A 26,813-nucleotide genomic window follows, 5' to 3' on the forward strand; every position below is an offset into this window, starting at 1 on the left:
TCCACCCAGAGAACGTCAGCTGGTTGCATTGAGCTCTCTGTTTTAGCAGGAGGTAGAGAGATCAAGTACAGTACTGACCTAATGAGGCAGAGAGTTACCCGACAAAGGAACAGGCTTGGCCTCTAACTCAAAATGGACTGGCTGCATCATATTATGCACTAACACAGGAACAGCTCACCTAGCCCCCACCTAGTTTTTGGCAGCATGATTCTATTTTTATCTTAACGTCCCGTCACTGACTTGACTTTTAATGCGCTCGGAGCTGAGCAGGATGACGACTGGCAGATGTTGTTAGTGTCACTCACGCTGAGAATACGTAGGAAATGACATCTGTCTGTTGTATGCTGGTCTTTTCTGGAGGGGAAACCCTTGAAAACATCCTTGTACAAGTTGATTTAAATGAGATACAAATGCACCACCAGTTATGTATCTGCATGTCCAACCAATATTTCCTATGTGACAGTTTTTCTTGAAGATCCTGGAATTTCCTGTCTGTTATTCAGGGTCCGAATTAATGAAACATCTTGTTTAGTGCTCAGGGTATGATTCATAGATTTACACCTGCTTTGTGCTGCATAAAAAAAAAAAATTGAATATTCAGATGGCAAGACCTTCAACTTCAAGAGCCTGGATTCAAAGCTCAAGTTGACTGAAGGAGTTTCACTTTGATCAAACAGTTGCTTTCACTATCTCAGAGTCCATGTGCTTTTATGTGTTTTTGCTCTTTTTTTAAAGACTAATCAAACTCAATATTTATTTTAAATAACAGCACATAACTGGTAAATTTTCCTACTTCTTATGGATAATTAGTAATAATTACAGTACTTAACCTCCTTCATCCTGTTCAAGAGCCTGTTATGACACTGATGTGGATATTAACTGATCTCAGAACTTAAGCATGTCCCATATCTGCGTGTTGCCTCTATTGAAATCCCATGTGATCATAGAATTTAACTTTAAATGTCAAGCCTCTGCATTTGAAACACAAATTTGAATTTACTTACGTATGATGGCATGCTGATATCGACCTTTATTTGATCTCCAATTAAAATGATGGTGCCTCTCCATTATATCTAATTATGTTAAGATCATTAAATTGAATTTTTCTCGAAAACAAACAGCGGGAGTCATTAGGGGCTCAGTGTCTTGCTCAAGAACACTTCGATTTACAGGCGACAGGAGTTCAAGGTTTAAACCACCAAACGTGTAATTAATGTCAGGAAAATAAAACTTTATACCTACATTTTTTTCCCCTGTGATAAATATATTGTGTTCATGAGTTAATTAGATGGATTTTGTGTTTGTTGTGGTTGCATATTGATAGATTTATTGGTCATCACACTGATTAAAACAACTCAAACATCAGTGCATAGAATAAATGTTGCAGCAAAGTGCACAACTATTTCTCTTTCTACCCTTAATGGAAAATGGAAGAGCACTTGATTTATTCTGCCAGACATTTGAACAGCAACATAAGTGTGCATCAGGTGCACTTGATCGAACTTGTCAGATGAATGTCAATGTTCAACTGGAGCTGAAGAAAGGAGCAGAGAGGGAAGGTCGAGTCCCTTATGTGTACGCTCTTCTTCATTGTGGATATAATTCTGTGTTTTTCAAAAGGTTTTATTTCCTGAAATTCATTGATTTGTTTTCCAAATTATACAAATTCTAGTTGATTGTCGCTGCTTGGCCTTTGTGGGATCCTGCAGTGTTGCAAACCTCAATCAGTAAATTACCACAGACATGATGGGACATTAATCAGGCAGCATAAAGAAAATGCACTTTTACAACTTTAAAATATAAGCTTTTAAATTTCCTCTGCTTAATTATTCATTATATTAAAGATCAGGAAAAATAAATAAAAAAATACAGCTGTTTATGTTTTTCTACACTTCTCACATAAACAGGTCAAATGCAGGACGCGACCTTGTTTGTCTGTCAAAGTGTTTTTCCAGAAAAAAATGTTTTACTGGCTCAGCTGCTTTGAAAACAAGTAGTGCTCTGAACAAAATCATAAGTAAACACTAATAAATCCATGTACTTCTTCATGACGTTCATCACTGAGGGGATAATTAACTCTACTTTTAGAAAGGAAATGGCTTCACGGGATCAAAATAACAAAGGAAGTTCCCTCCTTTCAGTCCCTCGCCAATAATGATTCTAATTTTAAAAATACAGAACTGATCCTGCCTTATTATTTATCACCATACTGGCTCTCAGGTCGCAGATATCCCACTGTTAAATCACAAGATTAATTCACCAGATAGTCGCTCATATATTAGCATATGACAGTGAGCTCTCCCGGGGAACAGTGTGTGATGGGAATCAAGTCGTCTTAAATCATCTCCTATTGGAGCTCTGCTAAAAATAAGCCCTCCCACAGCGCGCGCCACAGTCCGGTTCATGTACAGCAGCGTGCAGACTGACCGCTGTGTGGAAACAAGGTCTGCTGGTTGGAGGGAAAATCTCTACCGCTAAACTGATGTTTTTTAATCCAAAACCTGGCTGAAACACTGCACCTATTAAAACTTTATTTACTTTGAATAAAACTACAACCTCTTACGGGAAACAGAACAGAGTCCACATTAATCTAGATAATTAGTTCAGCAGTTGACGGTGAATGGAGGAGAATCTGAGCATCAGTCCAGACTTCTATTTGGTTCTGTTCAGCTTTCCAGGAATAAGAAACTGTCAAACATCAGAGGAAATTTAAGTGGATGCATTTTTGGTTGGTTGGGATTATGTCCTCACTCTCGGCAAACAATCTCTTGCAACAGGGAGCCCATTTAAATCTGATAATAACATGTGATCTATGTGCACGAGGAAAATAAACGCATGTTAAGACAGTAAATGCACATCATATTAAATGATATCAGCTCACATAGTGATCAGAGCTCAGCCTGGCACAACGGCCTGAACGTTGGTACAAAATTTCAAGCAAAGTCATCCTACGCTTTTTCAGCAAGCCAGCAGGGCTCAAAATAACTGGAACTTATACAGAGTCAAAACTTTTGACTATAAGAGGAGAAAATACGGGCGAAAATTTGTTTGCCTGTCACTAAAGAAATTCAAATGTTTTAGGTTAAAAAAAGAGAGAGAAGCCTTTAAAGGTGCCTGAGCTCCTGTTTCTTTCACTGCACTTTGTGATCGCTCAGTGGTGACCTGTAAATCTATGTAGATCCATCAGTGTGCTGTAACCTTACACTTTGCACTGTAAGGCTCTTATAATACTGATGGTCTTGTTCTTTAAGTTCATCTGACTGCTGCAGTCCTTGTAAGTCGAGTTGACTGAGAGTTCAAGTACGTAAAACTAAAGACGTGCTGTGATTTCAGGCAGTGTGTTTCTTTCAAGGAGTCAGTTCCTGAGGTCTTACTGGTGCCATCTCAGCCTGCTGTTACTGACTGCCCAGACAGGCCTGCCAGGATAAACTGATGAGTTCTCACCAACCTCACGACCTAAGGTAAATACTCAGGCAGTTTGCAGACAGGCGTTCATGGACTGATGTTCAAGTGTCAGCTCCAGGAATGTTGTGCTCACTCTTTCACTCTGTCTCCCTCCTTCACAGGGTCCTACGGTGCAGCGAGACGAGCTCTCCTCTGGCTAACTCTCTCCTTGAACTGATTCGACTTCTCTCAAATGCCCCCTCTCTTTCCATGTGAGAGCAGAGAGTTTGTTGCGTGTAGTAACTGTCCACCCTCTTCTCAGATGGAGCGGAAGTCCAGCTGGTGCACCCAGGCACATGGATGGCCCTTCCAGGCAAAGTGCACTGGTACTGCACACAACTAGGACACCAAACATCCACTTCTTTCCCTTCTTTCCATCACACTTCCCTCTCAGCTCTTGACCTTTCCTTTTCTATCTTCCTACATTTTTATGTTTGTCCTCATTCTCTTTCATCTCTTTTCGAAAAAAAATCTACCCAAACCCTGTTTTCTCCTTTTCTCTGCCCTTTCCTTTTCATTTCTTTCCCCCTGCTCCCTCCACATTGCCTGTAGTGGCCATGAATAGTCATTTCCAGTTGAGCTGAACAAGGGGGAGAAAGAGAAAGAGAGCGATACAAAAGAGACGGGCAATCAGAAGAGCAAGCAGGTCATCTGTGCTGCACCAGATCAGTGCAGGTTACAAGGCTGAGCTATAACAAATGAATAATTTGCAGAGGCCCATAACGGTTAAGGTATTTCGCAAGAAAATCATAAATATAAGAATAATTACAAATTTAATATTGGAGAAAATAATTTCTGTTTTTCTGTTTGAAACATCGTCATATCCATATAAACTAAACTAAAATAAAATAAGAATTAGGAAACCGATGGCAGTGTGCAGGCTTTTACAGAGTCCTGTGGGGGCCCAGATTGGGAACCTCCAGTTTAGATTGTTCAGTAACTATTAATAAGTTGTGGACTCTTGATTGTTTTTATACTAAATGTGTCAAAAACATAACCCAAACTCACACAGTTTCACAGGCATAGTTGGAATTGTTTGTTAAATTTGGAACAGACAAAAAGAAAAAAAAAAAAGCTGATGGAAAAAAACGCACAAAAAAGCAAACAAGCTAAATCAGACTCACAACTCTGTGATAAAATATCAGACCTTTTTCGCCTGCTCTGTGTGAAACCACTTCTCTCGCCTCTCATATTTTTACCTTCCTCTGCAGCCTTCTTCACACAGACACAGAAAAGCAAATGTTAGGGCCAGAGCAGCCGGGGGGGGTGAGGGGGGAGGCTGATGAAGAATGAGCCCAGGTGGCACAGGACTGGGTCTCTGTGCACCGTGCCTGTCTGCCTGCCAGCCTCTACAAACCAGGAGTAATTCTTTATGTGTACAGCTGGGAAGAGTTTGTATCTGAAGGTCCCTGCGGTGGCAGCTGCTGAAGGAGTTCCCCATCGACTTACAACCCGCACTGATCCACTGATTCATCTGATGAAAAGTTATATCTTCAGTGTAAACACAAGGCTGGAATTCCTCACTTCATTGTGGAATTAAATCACAATGTTTGAAGCTAAATGTCAAGTGTATAACACAAGCGTGTGAACAGTTTAGAAAAGGCTTTTCTTTCCTTCACTGTTTTTTATTGATTAGGTCTTGTTGCCAATATTCATCTGTTGTCCTTTATAGCTCTGCATATATAAAGTATTTTAACATAATTGTTTCTTGTTGCATTTGTTTGAACTGAAAAAACTTTAGGTAATTTAGATATATAAGATCATCATATTGGAGAAATGCAAATTTACAAATTGTTATTTTTATTTTATAAATTTGCTTTAAAAAAAAAATAGTTTCATCTTAGTCCAAAAACGTAACTTTCCATTTCGTACAAAAAGCTGGGTATGAAAGAACCCTTTATAGCACATAAGGCATTCAATAAATTCAGAGCAAGCTATTTGGAGGATATTTTACTTTCTGAGATATTATCATTGGGGGGAAATGACCATGAGGATCCAAAGGTTTCTATCAGAGAGAAAACACAGCTCTGGGAGTCCTAAATTGTACTTTGTGCTTGCAGCGCTTCTGCCTTATTGTTGCTTGAGGTATATTATAAAAAATATTGGATATTGGAGTTGTGTTTCTTTTGTCGGCCATTTCAAGGTCTGGTAAGTGGTAGTTTCACAGATGGTGGATGTACTACAATTTTATAGCACTTTTATCCTGAGAACAAAAAGCTTTACAAAGCCTCACATTCACCCCAAACACATATATATTTATGTCCTAATGCTGGCAGAGCTGCCATGCAAAGCGCTGACCTGCACATCAGGAGCAGATTCCAGGTTCCCATATTTGCACTTAACTTTGTTTTCAATGGGAAAGAAAAGGCTGCAGTGGCTCGTGGAGGATGAATGTACTCCAGGTTCTGGCTTCTACATCTGATCACCAGCAAAGGAAAACAAGAAATTCTTTGGCTTTGATTTCAGTCTTTGAAACAAACTACGTCAGCTCCAGCTGATGGCACACCAGGTCACGTGGCAAACAGTGATCAGGGACGTGGATAAGGTTTAAGCTTACAAACCATGGTATCCAGGTTTCTATTGATGTAATGCAACAAGAATATTCAGGTTCCTAAGAACCAGGAAAAGAGATATAAACATCATATCCTGGTTTCTGAAACTAGGATATGATGTTTATATCAACAAACACATAACTGAGGTCCTGTGCGCCAAAACCCCAAACACAGACATGCTACTCGTGTGCATGTAAACATACTCATGCAGAATGTTCTGGTGTTAAATGCAGACAGTTATGAAATTATTTTAAATTGAACGATTGGTAAAGTATTGTATTATCACAGCAGAGATGACCGACAGGTTTCCTTTGTCTTTGGATATTCATTTCCAGCATCTGGCTCAAAAGCGAACTGATGCTCTCACGTATTTGTTACACTGTACACGCTTCAGTCAAATATTTGCAAATATAGACATGCAGAAGGTCTGGAAACTGACGAGGGGCGGTGAGAGTTATGTGTCAAATTAAAACTTACAACTAATCGAGTGTAAAACAATGAAATGCTGGAGAGAGATTGTTATTTGCAGGCTGAAAGGAGAGTCATACAGCTGCTGCTGCTACAGCATCAGAGAGCTCAGAATCTCTGAGGAGTGTTTTGTTTAGAGGAACATATCTGAGATCAGCTGAGAGATCTTTACAGCGTCTCCTCAGAGCTACTTATCACCGGCTGACCAGCAGCTGCCTCAACAAGAGGCCAGTTAATAAACTCACTGATCTGATCATCTGATAAACACTGTCAATGTACACACACACTATAAATGTTAACATGCACATGGACACAAATGCAGGCCTTAACAATACAGACAAGCAGACACTGCAGAGGTGGATGGACAAACACGTTTCATCTGCTGAAACACAACAGTCTACAGACACACAAAACCGATAAGTCCAAACCTTTGCATGCACAGGCCACACGTTAAAATCCACCAAACACACTCTTCCTTCAGCGTGTGCGGCGTGTTTACTCTGCAGCGGTTCCCACGGTGATTGTATCGCTCAGTCTCATCTCAGTCTCAGTCTCGCTGAGCGCTGGCCAACTGATAATCCAGCGCCACAGCAGCTCCACCTCAACTCAAAGCTTCCTTTAATTATTCAGCATGTATAAATTAGCTGTTGGTTGGGTCCGTTCAAGATAACACAAAAAGTCAAAGCAGGAGGAACAGCTGAGTTTGTGCAGGCATTAACGAGTGTGTGTATTAGCATCCGTGTGTGTAGAACGATCCAAATGAAGATTTTGAGACCAATTAGAACATTTTAGTTTCCTATTCTAATTTCATGATTCTAATCATGGAAGACTGGTAAACAGCTAGTCATTTATTAATCATGAACATATTTTATGTCACATCCCTGATGCGTACACTGAAGACCAGTTTCTCTATTTTCACACGTCACTTCCTTTTCTCATTAACATCCTTAAAAACTGACAGTAAACGCCTCATCTCACTTGACCCACATCTACAGGACCCAGACCATCTGTTTTCGGCATCACGTTACTGTCTGTGCTGCCTGCTGATCGTCGTGCTGGATGGATACAGTAAGCGCTTTAATGTTTATTTCGAATGATGTCACTCGTAGATGGTCCCTGGAGACACGGAGACACACTCGAGAGATCGAGATCCATTTCTAACCGACATTTCTAACCGATTAACCAAGACATATGATAAGAGATGCATACAGTTTAATATCAGTCACACACACAGAGTGAGCCAAGATGTAAACACATTTGTCATACACTGCCACACACAAACACAAGCGCTCTCTGCTCCTTTAAATATCTGTCCTCTTCCTTCATCTCTGAAAACATTTTTCTGTTTCTACATTTCTGGTTAATTTATTGATTTGTTGAGTGGCTGATTGATTAGATGAGAATTAAATCCTTCTCTTCTGTTCTTCTGAAAAGCCAAAGCACTTCTACAATAGGTAATTGATATTTGTTTTTTACATGAAACCAACACTGTCTCCCATAAATTACGTTTATACAGAGCTGATTTTCAACAACAAATATGTTTTGTGGGAGACATAATTGCGACCGGGTTGCATATTCTACTAACGTAATGAGGAAATGTTGTTAATTTAAATATTTGGCAAAATTCAAACGTGAGCTGAATGTAACAGTAAAATGTTTAGACAAGGCATTCGATTTCTGCCAAAACTTCCAGTCCAGCAGGACAGTCTCCACTTGTAGTAACTACAGATTCATCAAATCTTTTTTTTCTTGGAGAAAAAGTTCACAGTGACTTCAGACACAGTGTAGCGTAGTTACGTTTAACCAAAACCGCAATCTTTCCCAAACGTTAACCAAAGTGCTTTTGTTGCCTAATCCTAACTACAGGCACGACTGTGGAAATGCAGTGCTTCATTCACTTTAAAAAAAAAAAAAAAAAAAAAAAAACAGTGTGAGGGAGGTTAAAGTTATCCCTGCAAGTTTTGTTTAGATATCCTGAGTGGAAAATGCATTAAATTTGGAATCAGGGATCACAATCATGGATAAAAACCATGATGGTCTCCTGAGGGAAAACCCAGAAGCTGCTTCCAAAATCTGATTGGTGCTTTCATTTCCCCAGGACCACATGATTGAATTCCAAGAAAATGTGTTAAAAAGGAAAAGAGATGCATGCCTCACGTGTCTGATTTGGTCTTCGCCTTCACCCTGTCTCCCAGTAGGAGCTCGGGTCTGTGGTGGTTAAACTAGTCTGGTGTAAACAGCACTTAAGGAGGCATTTTAACACTTGAGTTTCACACTAAAATTCCTGTCTGCATTACTCACACACATTAAAACCCACAACACTGCAAAAGCTACAAGTTCAACAACTACATCTCATAACTCAAACCCCATTCCAGACTCATTGTTGTGCATCTTTTTTGGATAAAAATAGAAAAGCTCAGACGCAAGCCATCAGCCATCTTGGCTCTTCCACATGTGCTCATCCATCTGTCTGCACCGGTCAGACGTTTATGAAAAATAAACAGCGCAGAGCTCAGCGCTTGACTCCTGGCCTCTTTAAAGCGTCTGGGTAAACAGTTGGTCCAGTATAGACCAGAAAACTGCAGCACTTCCGCAGTGTTACCATGCTAGCATTTCAATATTATCACTAAGAACAGCTGAGCCTAAGTATAGCTTAGCCTGGTGAAAGTTGTGCAAACTTTTGATTTAGGATTTAGGAAACTTCCAAGGCGTTTCCTTTCACATCCATCTCAGACTGAAGAGTATAAAAGTTGTGTCTAGATTTTTCACTCAACCAACAATCTGATACCCTGCTGTGTTCGAGCATTACAGCCTCCCACTGGGGGGCTAGTGTGACTGTAGACTTTTAGTGTGGTTGTTATCAAGACTCTTCCTCTGCCTTTGATTTGACTTGTGGGTCTTTCTGACAGAAAATGGGTTGGACAGTGTCGGGAGTCATCCAGTCAAAAGAATAAATTCTGGATTTCTATGAAAAATTCTTGAAAAATAGCATCACATTGTGCAATCCAGCACACACACACACACACACACTGAGTGTGTGTGTGTGTGTGTGTGTTGACTGCAGGTGGGCAGCCTTCAGAACAATGTTCATACCCTCTTCAGTCTCTTTGAAGTGAGCTTTGATGTAGAGCAGCTGAGAAACACACTTTAGGATTACACTGATATTTCATTAAGCCACGGGGCTCTCATTTCTCAACACACACACACACGCACACACACACACACACTTCAGTCAACGTCAAACATCTGAGACGTTTACACGTATTTGGTGAGGTGTGACTGTACTGCTTGGTTTTGACATGATCTTGTTATTTCTGACTCCATTTCCAATTGTGTTTCTCGAACTTCTTCTCAGCTTCTTTACCACTGTTGTTGTTTATGAGTTGTTACCTTGTCAACAACTGCAATGCCACAGGTCAATTATACAGAAGTATCAATACTAAACATAAGATATGAAAAAAAAAAATGTTCAAAGTGGTTCCTTTTGGTAAATTGTTAATGTTATATAGGAAAACAGGTGCTGACTGTTTTCAATAAAAAAAAAAAAATCCCCAAATATTTCAACTCTTTTTCTTTGCTCAAGTTAAATCACTGTTTCCAAATCTCAGGCAGAAAAGAAGAAGACGAACAGGCAGGAGGATAAAGTAAACGATAATAAGTAAATAGTAACTGTTTATTAATTAGATCAGGTTGGAGAATTATTTTTGATGAAAGTCTAATTTTTCCTTCAGTTAGAACCAAATGACAAAACTCTTTCCATGAAATGTCCCACAAATATTTGACAAACTTATGGAAGGAAATTATGGAAAAATGAAGTGTTAGATTTTGTCAGTTCCAAGTGTTCTTTCGAAATTTAATTAAAGGTGCAAGAAATTGCTTCCGCACATTGCAGGTTTTGGATTTTTGTGTGTGTGACTAAAGGAAAACTTTCACAGCTGTAAGATTTTATCTTTATCAGCTGGAAATTCTCCCTCGAGAATTCCCTCTTCCTTTTTTTTTTTTTTTTTTGTCCCTCTGCAGCTCCATTCCGCTCTGCTTGGCTTCTGGATATGATGTTAGAGGCTTGTTAAAGTCGAACTGCACCTCAGCTTCTGCTCCCCTGGGTGTACATCTCCTCAGAAATGGAGTGGGGATCATGGATCATTGCTCAGGTCACCTTACCGTGTAACATTTTCTATGTGACTGAAGCAAACTGCTCTCAAGTCTGACTCTAATATGTCAGTCTCAGGTCTTCAATGTTTTTGGTTCACAACCTAAAAGGAGAACACTTAACCTTTTCAGAGAAAGTAAGCTGAACATGTTGACTTGAGAGTTTAGGCCATTGTAAGTAACTTTAGACGATAAACTGAATGCATTATAGAATCTAAATGTAAATGGAGAATAAAAGCATCAGCTAAATGGGTCAAATGTAAATGTAAGCGAGCAGACAGAGCTGCAGCAGTCGGAGTTTGTTAATCAGTGTTTGGGCCAGAAACTAAATCAGAAATCACGATCAATCCCATGTCTGATGCTTCAGTGCTCTGATTCTCTTCATCAGCATAACTTGAATAATGAGGCAGGTTTTGACAAACCGATGCTGAGTCACGAGTACGGTCAATAAACCATGTGCAAGTTCATTCTAAAAAGCGAATATATGCTGTGAGAGTGACCAAGTACACCAAGTAATTTAAATCACATCCAAAACTGCAAGCCCCGCAGAATGAACCAGTCGACCGATGAATTAGCCTCGGTTTGTGCCCTTTATACGGCCCAGCACTGTTACTCCTGGGGCTGTTGTATTCATTATTACTTTGGAGTCACAAAAATAATCCACTGTTTTCCTGAAGAATAAATAAATGCAAAAATCTGAAAAAAAAAAAAAAAAAAAAGCTTGTTGTTTAAAAAAAAAATTGCAGATTCTTCCCTAAGCTACCACAGCTGTACTGATGTCATCCAACTCCAAGCCCCCCAAGTACACCAATCACCCTTTAAATATTCAGATTAAATACCAACAACAAAAGCTCTGTAATGCAATTATCTGGATATATCCTATTTCTCTAATCAGTCAACTGTTTGATTATTATTGCATCAGTTAACACAGGTTTAAACAGTAGAGCATAAACCTGCAGAGGGCAGGGTCTCAGTATCCTCAGTGGTATGTGTGGAACTTTCTGCCACTAATGATTATTTTCAGTATCAGTTAATTGGTCAGTTGTTTTCTCAATTAACGGATTAATTGTTTAGACAAAAATAAATAAATAAATAAGAAATGAGTAATTACTCTCGCACAAAACAAAGTAAAGCGGCAAATCAAATTCTCACATCTGACAAATGAAGCCCTGAGTGAAAACCCTGTGAAACACAAGCCACCAGAATGACGAAAGGAAGTAAAATGATTTAAGTGACTAACCAATCACCCAATAAATGCAGGGGCTTGCACACATTAGTCTGCGTATCAAACAGCTGAGTTTGTTTAGAAGTGACTGAAGTTTCACCTCCATCTAAAAGGTGACACCTGACAACCAAACAACTGATCTGACAGAGGTTTGTGATTCTTCCTCTGCTTTCTGTTTCTCTATAGTCGAATAGTTCAGATGGAGATATTCAAAATTAACGGCACCACGTCTGTGTTATTCACACAGGTGGCTGCTCAAACACAAAGTTATGACAGCTATATCGACAGAAATGGGGGGAAAAAAGTCCCTGAACTGAGTGAAAGTGGAAAGTGACGGTATGTTGCAAATGGCCACTTTAGAGACGATGCTGCGACACTGGGTGACAGCGTTTTAGCAAACACCAGCTGCACTTTCGTGTAGCCCGAGGTGATGTCTTCAAATGTCTTGTTTTGTCTCACCAACACTCGAGAACCTGAACACACTCAGTGATACCAAGGAATTTCTGGCATTTTTGCTTGAAAAATCAAAGACAGTGACAAAGTCAAGGACAAATTATTTAACCACAAAAAAGAAGGAGAACTCTTCATAACACTGTTTCCACCGTCATACAAGTGGACCTTGGTCCCTCGGGATTTGCTCTGAACCCCTAAAACCTGACAACACAATACACAACTTCCTGTTCTCCCCATTCTAAGACGACAGAGATGGTGTAAACCAGTCAACTGCACAATTATACTATTCAAAGAGGCAGGTATAAAGGCCAATCTCATCCAACATAAATGGAGAAAAACACAAAAACTACTGTCGCATCAACAACAAAAAAACCCCTTTAAATACAACGCAGATACTGTGTCACCACAAAATTATTTAGACACAAATCAAAAGTCAGGGAGGAGAAAACACAAAGACCTGAGCAGTACATAGCTCCCTGTGTTTCGGCTTGAAGAAAGTGCCTGAGTCTTATTGGAGGTGAAGGCAGACTCCACCAGCCTGCAGCCTGCATTTATAAATAATGAGGGAATACATTTGCTTTCCAACATTTTGGGAATTTAGCTGACACTCTTATCCAGAGTGACTTAGAGAGAGTGTACAAGCAGAATGAATTCAACTCCAATAACGCCAACTTTACAAGAATAGCAGAGAGAGCACTGGTCAGAGCGTGAGAGCACTGAGGATAATATTCCTGTAAAAGCTGAAAATGAGCATCAACAACACAAAAATGCTTGCTCGAGGATATAAAACCTAAAAAGGCACGGTGGAAGTTGTTTTCTGAAGTAAAAGCATTTTATTAGTGGGAGATATAAAGTGATTCAGAGCAAACGACGGCTAACTGAACAGCTACTGTCAAAACAGAAAACTCAAGCAATGACCATGATATTGGAAACTCAGGGTATGACAGATTCTGAATGTGGACCATGGCCTTGTACATTTGTAGCACTAGGTACTGAAAGTGTGACATAATGAAATGCTCCTTCATATTCACACGTTCACATGCATTAGAACCTTTTTCTGAACCTGATCCTGCCTCAGGTTTCACTCTGCTCATCTGTTTTCATACTTGCTTACTCTTGTTCAGGACAATGGGCAATTTACATAATGCTTTCCTCATCAAAGCGCAGGCCTTCACTGCCTCGGACAGGAAATGATGCTGACAGCCAGTTTGATGTTTACAGGTAAACAGTACGTAGGTGGGCAAAGCCATGGAGGAGCATGACGACCTTAAAAAGTATAAAAGTGAAACCAATCTCAGCTACATCTTTGTAACGTTTGTGTTTTTGTGTTAAAGCTTTAGCTTAATGTTGACCAGCAATAAGAACTTTCTTTGGCTCCACCCACTGACGATGGCTGGAACCAATCAGATTTATTCCTGCCTGCAGAGCGGCACTGCCGTTGAGAAATGTTTGTGTTACTGAATCAAATCTGTGTGCGCAGAGTTTGATGTAAACAGCTTTAAGAGAAAACATTACCGTGGGCTAATTTACTGCCCGAGGAGAGCATGAAAACATTTAGGCAGCGAGATCCAATTAATCTGCATCCGAACGTCGTTTCAGAAGTTCAGCTCTGCTGGATTCATTATCGCAGCCTGTTAGAGACGCACAAACACGGATACACACACACACACTAAAAAAAAAAGCTCCATACACATGTTCATAAACATAAACAGATACAAGCCTGTGATACACCAAACACTTGAAATAGAATCAACAACATTCTGACAGTCTAATAAAAAATTCAACCTTATAAGCTGTGTTTATGGTATTGTGTCCACACTTATACAGACACACACCCAACACACACAGGCATATAGACACACACACACACATGCACATGCTTGCACTGGACCAGCACTGACCTAATTCCCAAGTCCCCTATTTTCTCACCACATCATTAGACCTGAACCACATCCTCTGGAAATGTGCTAAAGGTATTTGTAAACTGAGATCCAGCTAAACACACCAGCTAACGGTGGAGAGAGATCCTCATCCAGGACAAGAGAGCAGAGAGATTTTGTTATAAAATTACTCAAAAAATAGTTTTTGACAACAGGAGATAAAGGAATAACTAACGAAGGGATACAGGGTTCGGATTAAATCTATTTTTCCACTTCACTGTGCCTTTAACCCTGAGGGGCCCTTTAAATGTGATTATTTACACTTCTGATGTCTGACACAGCGTCTGCACTGGACATGTTCCACTCCAATTTTCACTGATCATTCTCACGTCTGACGTCTCTTTTCTCTGATGGCACAGGAAAACTTGGCTTTTAAATAAACTGAGCTGTCTGCACCAGCCAGAGAACAGCTCACACTAAAGTCACTTTTCATACATTTAACCAAGAAGTGTATGTTTATGCTTCTAGCCTTCTTCTATTTTGTTTTTTCTTTTTAGTTTGGGAGCATTTTGTAAAGATGAATATATCTGTCTGCACACACAGCAGCAAACGTCTACGACGAACTAAAAACTCCTCCTCTAATGGAGCTCTAACTTCTCCGTTTTGGTTTTGGCTGAATGAAGTTGTCACTGCTCGACCAGAATCCCTCTGTGTTCTCTGACTGCCTGAGGTGAAACACCAGAAATAAACTCACACTCTTTCTCTTCCACACTGAACCACTGTCTCTCAACCCTTCCTCTCACTGTGTGTGTCTCCCTTTTCTGCCCACCGCTCTCCCTTTCTCTCTGTCATCCTTTTCTCTTTTTGTACTCATGAACTCTCGTTGCCCTCAGCTCGTCCCTCACCCACCTCTCTCCCTCTCTCTCCCTCTGTTTCTGTCTCTGTCTTCTCCCCTCTCTTTAACCCTGGCTGGTCAGTAATGCCTCTTTATCATCCACCTACTCTTTTCTTTCTGTTAAGTTATTCCCTGCTTGCACACAATAAAAGACTTAGAACTGACTTACATACAGTGGCTTTTTAGTGCAATAATATTGTTTGAATATGCAATAAAAAGTCCTTCAAATTTCAACACAATAGGTCACTGAAAGGTCTTATATTCAGGAAAGATTGTAGCCATGGTTAAAACAAACCTACATTCACTGACGGTAGAAAAACTGGAAATGTAGGTCTCCTGTGTCAAAGTCACAATCTCTGAGGCGTCCTCTCTAAGACAGTTTGTCTCAGCGTCCCACCCCCTTTGCTTCTGACAAACTGCCATAATTCACACGGTCACAAGAGGACATGTTTTAAGAATATGTCAACATTGGTCATCTTAATGCTCGGACAGGGTAGGTTGAGAATACAGGGTCAGGGCTTTAAACCACCGGGCCTATGGAGGGTCCAAGTGCAGGAACATGAATCAGTTATTTAAGCTATTTATTGACCAAAAACACAACATGCACTGGTTCGTTCTTCTCACATGATCTGGTATGGAACAAAGGAAGTGAACTGGTGTAAGTAGTGGAAGGCTGATTAAGGAATCAGGTGAAGGTGGGGAGAGTGGGAGCAGGTGTGTGGAAGGGTGGGGCAGTCAGGTGATGTGAGAAGGAGGGAAAGTCCGAGGACATCTGGTGGACAGCTGGAAAAAGGACAGATCTCTCTTAAATCGTTTTTATTGCGCGAAGCTAAAGGTTAAACATGAAAGTCGACCGTGTTGACAGGCTGGGCTCCTGTGTTAGAAGATACACGCTCACACAGAGACCCACCCACATAGTGATGCTGAGGCTGATAATGAAATCAAAGCTAGTCACAGACAGCTCTGCTTCTCAAATCACAAAAACATAATTTGTTTCCTGACTTTTTTTTTTTTCTTTAACCATCATCATCTCTGGAGACGCTGTGATTCCTCCCACTCTGTCAGCTCCCACCGCCCTGGTTCTTGTCAGGGACGGCGTGATATTAGAGCCTCGGTGTGTTTTGCTAAAGCTGCACTCAGAAGCAGATCTGACAGTGGAACGTGTCAAGCACTGGAGGTAATTACCTCTATTCAGCAGCTCCAACGCACACAACAGGCTGAGAGGATCGCAGAGATTTCCACCTCATTCTGATGCTGCTGAACAATATGCAAATCACATCTTCTGCCCCAACACTGCATTCTCATGTTTGAATTAGTCGGTTTGTGCCTGTGCGTGTGTGTGTGCCTGTGTGCGTGTGTGTGTGTGTGTGTGTGTGTGCACTTGTTTCTCCATACAGAAGAGAGCTGCATGTGTAGTCGAGTACTGGGTTAGACCAATATTTCAGAGAGCTAAGCCGCGTGGAACAGATTTATTATGACCATAAATAAAAGTAGGTATTCAAATAAAGGTCTGGTCTCCAATAAGACCTGGTCTCCTTACATCAATGAAGGATGAGAAAGTTGTGCAAAACTACTTGTACTACAATCTGCTATATTCCTAAAGCATTCTCCCCATCAGTCCTTTTAACACAGTGTAGCCATGATTGATTTGGGGTTAGAAGTTGGTTCGAATAAAACTTTTCAAGTATCTCTTGGTGCTTATTTGATCCGCTAATGGTCCGAAATGGCAGCAAGAGACATGAGGCTGGAGTGTCCCCCCCTTTCCTTCCCACTGTGGTCCATGTGGACTGACTGATGCAAACACAGCTTAGAGGCCGGCAACAGTTTCATGCTGCAGTACCAGCTCACTGATGAAAAAACAAGTCTATGATTCCTTTTACCCTCGTTTATTTCAGTTAGTAAATCTGTGGTACAGCAGCAGGTTTCTTTGTCTGCCCACTACTCATCTTCACACAGGCAAATTTTCATATCATGAATGGATCTACATTGTTAAGCTGACATTATTTCCTCAGCCGCTTTGCTCACCCTCCCTTCTACTTCTTCACGTTCCGATGCAGCCTGGCTGTTTCTACATGCTCCTGTCGCTTCTACACGTCACATGCGAGAGGCTCCTTGGTTTCAAGTACGTGTCATCTAAATGCAAACGCTGCAATTGATCAACATTGTGATTCTAATGCAGTTAATTATGCGGCCCAGCCCCTGAGCACTGTGCTGTCACACTGTCAGGTGTGAAGACGACAGAGAGAAGAGCGAGCGAAAGAGTCAGGTGGAGGGAGGGAGAGCAAGAGAGGGAGAGAAGTGACTATTGATCAACAGATGCTCTTTTGTCTGTGTGTGCGTGTGTGTGCGTGAGTGTGTGTGTGTGTGTGTGTGTGTGTGGGTGTGTGTGTCCAGCAGATGCAGTTATTGACCCAAACTGCCGGATTGTTGCATAAGCTCATTATGATCACTCTACACAGCTGAAAGAGAGAGAGAGAGAAAGTGTGTACAAGCTTACTGTCACGTGAAAACCCTGCAGCTCCACTTTGGTCACTTGTATAAATCTCAATTAACAAAAAAAACTAAAGGTTACAGTCAAAAATAAATCCTCCAGCACCACGCTAACCACAGAGCCACATTATGTTAATCTGCACCCGTTTTGCATTGGCAAATATTACGAGGATACCCAGCAGCACACAACTAGCCCGGTTCTCAACCTCTACAATTCCTTCCTACATCTTCAGTTTTGTCAGTGTTCAAATAAATCTGGGGTTACAATCCACCTATCAGAGCTTCGTAGGCAGGATTAACACTGGGGAAGTCATCTTCATGTGCCAGAGCCAGAAAAATAGAAAACAGAAAAATTGCAATAAAAAAAGGCAATAAATATGAGGGAGACTGGTGCCGTTGTACAGGTTGTTGTAAATTGGCTTACACAGATAGCAGCTCTTAAATCAGCACATTTCTTCGATCATCATGAAAAACATTATTTAACTGCTTCCATTAAATGCTGCCGTTGCTTCCATGTTGACTGAAAATGACACTGAAGGAGAGACACGGCACTTGTTTCTGATAAAATACACTGCCTCCTCCCAAAAAAAAAAAAACGTTTGGCTGAATAATGAAGCGAAATTAAAGGAAATTAAGACAACTGACCATGCAAGCTCAAAACATACACTGTCAATATTTTGTAATTGGTCCCTCAACCCACCGAACCCCAAAACATCCATGCATGACAAATAAAGGACAGTCGTAGTACAGACAACTCAGATCTGGGGGGAAGATGATGACAAATGTAAGACAAAAAAAAAAAAGACAGCTGCTTATTTTTCTCTGCAAGATATGGACAACAAGGGCAGGTCTGATCAGCATTATGTCTGCCCGAAACAAAGTCATTAATGAAGATTATTTGCATATGCACATAATTTGTAGAGCCCTGGATTTTCATCTTTTTTATTTCGCTAGTACAAAAGAGTGCAAATCCTTCTTCTGCATTCAAAAGTCTGGTGAGTACACAACAGTTTAAGATCATAAAAAAATGAGCTATACAAGAAAAAACATCTGAGGAACATGAGCGCTGAATATCAACATGTGAGCGGTGTAAAGCACTGTATGTCCTGCTCTGAATGTCAGCTGCTGTTGTTCTGTACCATGCGTACCAGTCTGTGTGTTACCGCACTCGTCAATACGAGAATCATTTTCTTTGACATCTCTATTGACTTGCTTTTTTTTTGCATGTTGATCACAGGAACAGCATGATCACTGTCAGATCTGCTCCTGAACGCAGAGCGGCGAAGAGGACGGACAAACTGTGCATGACAGAGTAAAAAGCACATCACTGTCTTCAGTTCAGTGTTGAGATAAAAATGCATTATCCCAAAAAACTGTGGGTCAGTGCTCAGACTTAAGCTCTCCAGGAACATACATTACCCATAATCAACCCCCCACTCCACAGCTTTGAGAGGCTTTCAACCAATTTCATCTGTGTTGATCCATCAGGTTAAAGTCCAAAAGCTTTCGCTGACCTTCGAAACAAACCCGCTCCCTCTAACGCACGAGTTCCTACAGTCCAATAAAACCCTGCCCGTACAGCAAGAAACAGCAGGAGGCCAAAACAAACGAGAGAGACGGGCAGCTAGCAAACCAAAGAGAGCCAGAGATTTTCTGCTGTATCTGCATGATGTCCAAGCAAATCTATGTGCCAAGATGTTAACTGTAAGACAAAGTCAAGGTTTGTTGCTGAGTTTGTTTTAAAAACTAAACTCTGCCCTCTAGTGGCCACGGAACACTTAAAAAGCACCTAATGCAGCTTTAAGTGTAGAAACATGATCCATGCTGCTAACAGGCTCTGGTTCAGATTCAGTTTTACCTGAAAAAAAAAAATTAATCACTAATGTCACTAACCCACATCTGGGCCACACAAGCCTCGCCATCACTTCCTGCAGGTCCTCACGGGGACTCCGGAGGCATTCCCAGGCCCCACAAGCTTTATGATTATTGAGATTTACAGTCTCTCCAGCGTGTTCTTCCCCGGGGTCTCCTCCAACTGCACACACTTCATCAAATGTCAAAATTAATGACAGATTCTCCCCAAATGTTGCCACAGACTAATATTTTTTTCTTAAAACTCGACTCTCATCAGCCACCAAAGAAAACATATTTCATAGTAAGTAACCAGTTTTACCAGTTCAACTCCCAACTATTTAATTCAGTAATGATAAATGTTCAGTTTGTCCACTGCTCCCTATGGCAGTAAAAAATAAAAGTAAAATTTCGACAGAAGACAATGACTTGTAAAATCCAGTGCAAACACAGCCTCAGTCCGGATGCAAAACCTCACACACACACAAATATATGCATATACATGTGCACAACCACACAGCGTTTCAAGGTAATCATTGGTAGAGAGGGACCCACACAGCACTGTAAACAGACTATCCAAAAAAATGCAACAGCACAACTTGAGCTCTGCAGGAAAGCAAAGCAATAAAAGTCAATACAATCACAAGCGCATCTGGAGAAGAGCTTCTTCTTATTATTGTGTGGAGGGACAAATACACATCCAGCACTCAATTCAAAAAACTGGAGAGCTGCTGCTGCTCACCAGCTATTTCCTTTGTATCTCGTCTAAAAGCGGGCATTTTGTTTTCCTGATGCCCCTGTGCGCACTCCTGACTGTAAGTGTATTGTTCCAGTGCAAAACGTGTGTACGTGCAAGTCTGCAGGACTTACATAAGCAGAAAGAAAAAATAAATTAAAGACAGATTTTAAGCATTTTTAAGAAGAAAAACTTAAAACTAAAACAGGAGGTCAGAAAGGAGTTAGTCTGAGGAGCCCTGACACCCACACTGATGTATAACTTACATCCCAAGTGACTGTAAAATTGCAAGTACACTGGCTACGCTCCAGTCTGTCTCACATGGCTGCAGGCTCTGAGTGGTCGTGGGCGAGATGGAGAGAGTGTGAACTGTAAATGATACAGCTGTGATCCTCTGATCATCATATCAGTCAATATAAGGACACACTGCACCTGCACCTTTGATCCAGGTACGCTGATTCGCTGCGTGTCTGATCCATAAACATTACATAACTGTAATAAACAAGGCATTTAACTAACTGCATTGTAAAACCAGTCAAGTACAAGTGAAGTGTTTCAGCTACAAATGACAAATACATTTTAGAACTGGTCTATGAGAAGCAATTTGTCAAACATTGAATGTAAAAGCAAGGAAACAGGACAATCTGTAATTGTCTGTTTGTAATGAATCTGACCGAACGTTTCACTGTCCTTCCTCCAAAACATAAACTTCTAAAAATCAGAAAATCATCACTGCTGTTAAAAAAAGGAAATTTGCAATATACTTTTTCATTTGCATGGCTTAAGTCGTGTAAAAGGAGGCGTCTCCTTTGATTCAAACATCCCTGTACATCCCTGTTCAGAATAAAACTCAAGAGTAGAAAACCGAAATACATATTCTAATAAAAAAAACTCATTAAGTCCCTTTACAAGAAAAAAAAGAAAGAAAAAGAAATGCGAGCAGCCCTCACAAAGAACCGCAGATTGATCGGGTAAAACCACATAAAAGAACACACTAATACAAATTCACTAAATGAGAAAAAGCTTCAAAACAGTGACAATTAAACAGTCAGTTGCTGTAACTCTTAACTCACAATAACCCGGCGCTTCTTGTCCATCCGTATCTGCTGACTTACAGGATCCCGAGGGTCGTTACAGCCTCCTGCCTCACGCAGACAACGTGACAGCTGACAGTCAATCCACTCTGTGGATCTACAGCCCTCCTTATCGATAGATTACTGATCGGAACAGAAAAGGGCGCGGCAACTCTGCCTCACAACTCCGGAACCACATGTATGGAAAAGTATGCACTCCACATTAAGACCGATCGATATGAAGCGGGAAATGGCCGGGAGTTCCTACACGTGGAGGCCGAACGAGTCCCGGGCATGAAACCCACAAACCGCGGTACTTATTTTACACGTTTTACTCTGAGAGGAAGAACAAACTTTGTCAACTTGAACCTGTTATTTAACATTATGGGATGAACACACACACACATCATCATCATCACACTAAACCGTCACTGCCATCACATGTTCAATTGGAATGATTGGAATTCTATTACACAATTTAGTGCACAAAACTTGATCATGAAATGTCTCTAAAATTAAATCTAAAGACTTCCAAGGTGACTTAAACTCACGTGTGAGTGCCACAAACTCCAAATTACAGAGGGAACATAAGAATATTAAGATTGCTTTTTTTTTTTTTTCATTTGAGGAAGGTCACACTTCCTCACCTTATCTACAGAGGTCATGGCAAACGAGTTGGAAACGCGCGCAGCGGACTGATAATCTGCGAGACTGAAAGCGGATTTAACTCACCATTTCTCTGTGAAGACGCCGGGTCCTGAAAGCATGTCACGACACTAAATCCCCATGAGCCAAAATCACATTGTTCTTCAGTCCGAGCTCAACGCGACACTAATTACTGAAGCCGGAAAAGAGAAAGCACTGCAGCCCCGAGGTTGTGCCTGTCGCTCGGGACTCGTCGGGGAAGTGAAATGATGAGAGGAGAGCAGCACAAGTGGGAATGTGGAGAAGTGTCCGTGCGCAAAAAGCACAGGGAACCGACGGGCAGTGCGCGCCACTGGAGACACCGGGGAGAGACCGTGAAGAGAGAGATCCCGGGGCAAAGTGGGGAAACCGCGTGGGGAGCCCGTGGCGGGTCCGTGGAGAAGTGAGGAGTCCCCGCAGATATTTGGAGACACAGCACGGAGTCTTACCGGGACTGTGCGGAGTCGACGGCGGAGATGTTGCGTTATGTCGCTCTCCCTGAACTCACAGCAGACATTAACCCGCTCTGGTGTAGTCCCTCCTCTTAAGCCCTTTAGTGAAGGAAGCATCCGTCCATCTCTCCCCCTCTCTCTCTCTCTCTCTCCCCCTCTCTCTCTCTCTCTGCTTTCCCTTTTCATTGACCTTTAAATGGAAAAGTGTAATTTTGACCTTGACTGCAGATAAATGCCTGAGACTTTGTGGCTTCATTCATCTGCATCATAGCTGATGCTAATTCTGATGCATTTGTTAGAAATGTTCTATAAGCTGATATATCGAGTGCAAACATATCTCCAGTTTTACTTGCATCTCCAGTTTATAATGTTTTGAGTTCAGAAAGTGACTTTAATTCTTCTTCTCTTTCTCTAATTGGCCTCAGGAGCAGCGGCCTTTTAATGACAGGTGTGAAAGCACTGTTGGAGGTGTGGACAGGTGTGGTCTGTTGAAGCTCTGGCCACATCCAGCTGTGATGTTGTACTGCTGCTGTAGTGTGCAACGTGACAGATGTTACAGTAAACAGAGTGTGGCAGCGCCTGCAGCAACCACTAGAGGGTGGTGTGAGTAGGATTATTAGATTGGAAATAGCTACTCCTGAAAGGGACACATTAAAAAAAAAAATCTGTACAAGTCAATGAATAAAGCTTAATATTAATTCCATTTTTCTGTAAATTGGTGAGTAAATAAAACATCGCTGCTCCGGGTCAGGAACATACTGTAGGTGAGCTGGACGTTTACTCCCTCTCATCGTTAGAAACGGTTCTGGTGTTGAACTCCAGCTCTCGCCTTCTCATCTCTGACTCATCTGTCTGTCTGTCCCCTGGCATCCCTCCATTCTTTCATCTTTTGCTCATTTCTCCATCATCACATTTATCTTTTGAACTGAAATGATCTGAGCTTTAAGTATTTCTCTCCCTCTGAGTTTCTGTTGCCCTCTTTATTGCATTAGTCTCTCTCCTTCCAGGTATCTCTTATCCAGGCCAGTTAGTAATGACTGTGTCACCTTTGTTTGAGCCATAACTAGAATTCTGCCTTGGGCCAATCGCTGCCATTTCGAATGATGGAAATGAAGATGCATCATTTAGTCAATGGCGTCGGAGACTTTAAATGCAACTTAAGGAAGAATGAGCACATACAGTTGGCAGTGTAACCCTGAAATTACAATTTTTTCCACTTTTAGGCAAAACTGACAAATTGATTTCCGCCTTTAGCCCAAACTGTAATTTTAAGAGAGACAAAACAGACCAACAACACATAACAATCCCTCAAGTTCTGTCAAAATTCAATCACTGGTGTCCGATGCATGACGGCCGGACAGATGGCCTAAGGCTGATCCATTGTCGCACCCACGATTTATTCATCAGAGAAAGCAAACACAGAGGAGAGCTCGCAACAGAACGATGAAGAGGCTACAAACCTCCTCTCACTCTGAGTCACAGTCTGATTTACTCGCCAAATATGTCCACATATAAGGAACTGAACTTAATGTTTGTTCTTAGCGTGCACAGGGAGATAGAGAAAAGTAGCAGAATATAGTAGAAAAAAAGTTTGAGTTTCTCTGTATTCACACAGTGATAATGAGCAAAGGTTTCAGAGTGGGACAGTATACGCTGCAGAATTGCACAAAATAAGACGATATTTATGATATTACAAAAACATAATCTCATTTTTCCACATGGAAATGTGCAGACTGATTGCTTTGTCTTTGACTGTGCAGTAAGTATGTAGGCTATTGAACAAAAGCAGATGTTGCACAATACAACTTATCTTGCTGTAGGCTGCTCGTAGCACATGTGAATGAAGAAGTCATTGGTCCTCACTATGCATGTAACTTTACCACAAGCTCACCAAACTGAATCGACTCTTTAATTCAGTGATAATAATGAGGAAACACCGATAAGAAAGAGCTGAACAATGAAAGCTCTATGTTTCAGGTTGGTTGCAACAACAAAACACAACTACCCTGTGTCTCTGTCTCTCTCTCATATTCCATGTCAGACACTACAGATCATTTCTACATAACTCATCCTAATCATCCTAATCAGCCATTAACAAGCTTCTCAAAATGCATCAAAAACCAATCTGTGATTCTTTTTGAGAGAGTTAATTTGATAATTCAGTCAAGAGGAGGCTTCACGAAAACAGGCCGACTCCCTCGTAAGTTAATTTAAACTCCAGTAAGCAGAATTACTTCTACTGGTTGTTTCTAAAAATAGCTTTGTAGACTTGGTTTTGTGATGAATTCGATTTTATGTCTAGACAATGTGAATTTGCAATTTCATAAGCTTAACAACAGATGTACAGCATCAATCCTGAGGTAACCTCTCCAATAACCATCACTGTGTCTGTAAAAGTAGTGTTTTTGTTTACCAAGGTTTTATAATATCCACTGCTTTTTCAAACAAACTCTTGTTTCCAGCAGAGGCACATTTTGCCTTCGATGGAAACGCTCCTCCATCTTGTGGTTCTGTACATCATGATGCGCATGTGTAAAAAGGTTTGCACTTGTACAACACAGGATTTATTGGTGGGTTCTTGTTTTTTTTTTGGCAGCCATGAAAGTCAGTCCTACACAAATCATGAAGCCCAAGTGAACAGTTGGGCCAGTTTCCCACGCGCACATGCCAACTGTCTTTACAACAACTCTCAATACAGCAAACACCTTTGATACATCAGTGAAGGGACTTACCTCCATTTTGGTGTTCAGGTAAAAGAGTCTGCTTCGTCTTCCTCTTGTAGATCCTCCATGAGTCTTCCTCATTGAACAGAGTCTTCAGATCAAAACCTGTTTCAGAGAGTTTGTCATCTGGCTGCTTTCTTTGTTTGGTTTTGTTGATTCATGTTTAACCAACATTTGGAGTCAAGGCCAAGGGAAGCTTCAGCAGTAAGGTTGAGCAGATTGGAGACTGTTTGTAGATAATCCATATTTTTGTCACTTCACTTGCTTTCATTCTTACTTTTCCTTATACACAACACTCTTCCCCATTCCCAGCTGTAGACACAAGCTGGCTCTGATTCTTATTTTTTCATTCTGGTCAGACATATTCCACAAAACAAACCAGGTTTCACCAAACTGCAAACTGGGCCACAAATCAAGCAGCTCTTCATAGAACAGCTGTTTTCTCTAATTTGCAAAAAGTTTGTCAGCAGGATTTCAAATCTATTTATACAGTAGTTCCTGGTTAAACCATGTTTAAGCGGGGTGGGGGCATTTTTGTATTTTGACAAAGAAATGTTTCCTTAGGCTACAAGTCATAGTTTCATTCATCTCAACACATGCTTACTGATGTGTGAACACAAAATTGTCCAAATGGGAAATGTACTTATAAACTTGACCATATTTTCTGTTTGTATTTCTGTTAATCTGCCCCACCAATGGTTTAGTCCACACAACTAGGCCTCACCTGGGATCTTTTGCACATGTTCTGCAGTGGCTTGAAGGAAGCAAACCAGGAAATTGATTCTGAAACTCTGATTCGGTTCTGAAAAGTCTGAAAATCATGATATGTTATGATCACTCCTAAGGGGGACTGTTCTGAACTCTCCTGGATTGTTTTGAAACTCTTTCTGGACCATCTGGATCTTGTAACTTCTGGTTTTAAACTGTGGTGGACTCTTAGTTTGGATCAGCCCCTGGTGAGTAATAACTTTTTAAACTTTTGTAGATTTCTTTGTGGACTATCTGAGGACACTGTTTTGGTTTTTGAAGCCCTGGCCCTTGTGTGTCTGCTCCTAGTTCACGTCCTGTCTTTGTCTTCTTTTCTTTCCTTTGTTGATTGTCTGCCCCAACCTGATGTCAATCACCTGATGCCAATTTACCCCAGTGTATATAAGCCTTGTTGCTCCCCTGTCTCTTTGTCAGTTTGTCACTTTGTCTGTTGTCTTGCCTGAGTTTGTATTTGTTGTCATTGCTGTTGTCGTCCCTGGGCTTGATCCTCGTGTTCCCCTTTGGACCCCAGTGAGGACTTAGTTTAGTTTTTGCCTTGATTTTGTGTTTCTGGTGTTTGTTCTCCCTCATGGATGATTCTCAGTTGTGTGAGGTGTTTTTGGTTTCTTGGACACAGACTCTATGCCAGTGATTTTGAGTTAAATAAAGGGACATTGTCAGGCGCAGAGAAAGGATGACCAAACTTTCATCTGTCCTGATGTCCCCAAATGGTTCTGGACTCCCTGGATCTCTGTGGTCTGCTGTAATGGCTTCTTGTCATGAGCTTCCCACCATTTTCCTCCTGCCCTCTCATCTCACAGAATCATGATATGTAATGTTGGTTTTCTGTAACACAGTTTCACTTCAGGAGGTTATACCACCCAGATAGCTGCCATTGCCCCTTTGTCCTCTTGTCATAAAATGTCAGCGTAGTCTGTAGATCCTGCTTATATTGTTAGTGTATCTGTATGTGTTCTGCATTATGTATTAT

At 41.1% G+C, this 26,813-nt stretch overlaps 1 protein-coding gene across 1 annotated transcript in view; it reads right to left on the reverse strand.

The window, feature by feature from the left end:
- The window catches only part of htr4 (5-hydroxytryptamine receptor 4), a 121,910-nt gene extending 99,724 nt beyond the window's left edge, over positions 1-22,186 (reverse strand). Inside the window, exon 1 of the mRNA XM_041048259.1 lies at positions 21,949-22,186. The gene's annotated coding sequence lies outside the window, so the exon portion shown is untranslated. The remainder of the gene's footprint in view (positions 1-21,948) is intronic.
- Between the last annotated feature and the right edge of the window lie 4,627 nt (positions 22,187-26,813).

The sequence above is a fragment of the Toxotes jaculatrix genome, chromosome 10 (genome assembly GCF_017976425.1).
Source record: "Toxotes jaculatrix isolate fToxJac2 chromosome 10, fToxJac2.pri, whole genome shotgun sequence".
NCBI lineage: Eukaryota > Metazoa > Chordata > Actinopteri > Toxotidae > Toxotes > Toxotes jaculatrix.